Source organism: Meleagris gallopavo, chromosome 4 (genome assembly GCF_000146605.3).
Source record: "Meleagris gallopavo isolate NT-WF06-2002-E0010 breed Aviagen turkey brand Nicholas breeding stock chromosome 4, Turkey_5.1, whole genome shotgun sequence".
Taxonomy (NCBI): domain Eukaryota; kingdom Metazoa; phylum Chordata; class Aves; order Galliformes; family Phasianidae; genus Meleagris; species Meleagris gallopavo.
Window position 1 is genome coordinate 33,706,324 of NC_015014.2, and position 2,316 is coordinate 33,708,639.

Below are 2,316 nucleotides of genomic sequence, written 5' to 3' on the forward strand. Positions count from 1 at the left end.
TGCTATCAAGGAGAAAAATCAAAGCTTAGTCTAGAATATTAGAACTCAATTAGAACTGAATATTTCTACATAATTTTCTCTCTCATAGACAGTGACTGCTTCTATCACATTGAACAAAATTTTTTTCCAGAGACAATAACCTGCCTTAGTCATTACTGAAATGAGGCCAAAGAATTTCACTTCTATGCAATAATAATTTGTAATAAAAGAGCTGCTGAATGGGGCTTGCTAGGGCTACTAAATTTACTGCTAGAGCCACTCCTACCTAATCATGATTTAGGTCTGCTGCCATTTCCTTGTAATTATCAAGCAGAGGAAGGTAGTATTCAAAACTCTGTTACTATTGCCATATGCTTTCTGACACTTCCCTTTTTGACATTTTTACTAATTTTTTGTTGCAGCAGAACATGTGTCCTCAGCTCAGAGAAAAGGAGGGGTAAGCAGACAGGTGGCATAAATAGTCATATGGGAAAGACTGTGAAGAGTGTTGAGGACATCCAGCTCATTGCTCTGTCTGTTTCATTAATTGGAAGAGCAGCTAGTCAGCTGATAACAGGGAATAAAGCAACCAGCATAATGACAGACCTCTGTTGTCTGTGGGAAATAGGAATAATCATATTATTCCAGCAGTTTTCTTCTAATATTTTGCTGGCACTGTAAGAAAAAAGAATAATTCCTCCCTTTTTATGGGTGTGAGAATTGAAGCATAAGGCAGTTAATTGCCCTTTGTGCTGATAATCCAAATACTTCTACCATCCATTGACTGGAATAGGAACTGCAGATACTTATGATCTCCAAGAACCACAATAGTTGCATCTGATTTGCCCAGCCTTTGTAGTGATTCAGCAGTAGGCCAGAATGGACATGTAGATATAGACTTAAGGAGAAAACAGATAAATATGCTAATTCATTATGAGCTTCTTTACGCTAAACTGTATGGCAGTGGCTGTTTGAATCATCCTACATCTACACATCAGCTTCTCTGGGGCTGCAAATGACTGATGTGAAAGCTGCAGAGAACAGGAAATGCTGCACAGAGCTGAGAAATGTGGATGTATTCATCTTCATGTGAAGTGACATGGGAAGAGAGACAGCTCCCATGTTGCCAGAGGGGCTCCACCTATAATAATCTAATTATCTATAACCCCACAATGCATCATAGATAATGCACACTTCACACTGGTGTAAATGAATGTGTACTGAAAGGCTGCCTGTAGCATCCTGATCATTTTCATCCCTGTCACGAGGTTTGTAGCCAAACCTCAGAGAACCTCAGCATGGCAGTATTGCTGGACACTTAACAAATTGGAAACATTCGTGAAAATGTTCAATAGATTTAACTGCTCCTACAAGTTCTTTTCAGGTGATGTACTGATCTGCTTTTGTGGAACAAAGACTTCAGAAATAAATGTCCATTCCTTAAAATACTTCATGATTTTGTGCTGACACTGCCGTCAATCAATAAGCACTACCATCTGTGTCCACTCTGAAGGGCCTTGAAGCATAGATGTGCCAAGAAAGAAATAATCACAGGGGCTTTTGTTCAGCCTTGGAAATCGTAAATCTTGCTGCTGAGTAGTGGACTTACAGTATTGACATACCCACAAATAAACTTGTAGCGAAAGCAGAGATGGGCAAAATTGCACATTTGGGAGTGCCTATGGAGATGGCTTGTTCAATGTATCATTGCAGAGGTTGGTCAGTAATAATTCCTATCTTGTTGATGTGTGAAACGTAAATGCCTTTTTGGACATGCTCCAAGCTTTTCTGGATTTGGCTTCTGACTGGCCAAGAGCATTTAGTCCATTTATCGTAGTACAAAACTTAGCAAACTGTGCTTTATATTTTCCGTGCAACTCATTGTCCAGCTTTTTCTTCTGGAAGCACTTTAAATGGTGCTTTGCTATCTTTTGCAAAATCTCTAACTCCTGATTTATTTTTTATCTAGATTGTAGTGTGTTGTGTCTTTTTTCTCCTTTTTATTTTGAATCTTCTTTTTTTTTTCCTCTTCTGAATTTCTAAGTGCTCTTGGCATTGCTGACTGAAAAGCAGTCTTATTTATATATTTATTTAACTTTAATTTGGCCATATTATCAAATTTATATCATTAGTGGCTGGAATTTTTCCCCATATCACTGTTATTGCAGTGCTGTTGCTAGAATAGCTAGCTAGCAGCAGACTACTAGAATGTTATTTTTCTCTTGCAGAACTAGACAAAATTTGGGGTTTTGCAAGTTATTTAGTTCAAGACATGAAACTAATGGCAATTTAAAGAAAATAACCAATGAGATCTTGCTTGTTTACAAAATAGGTACC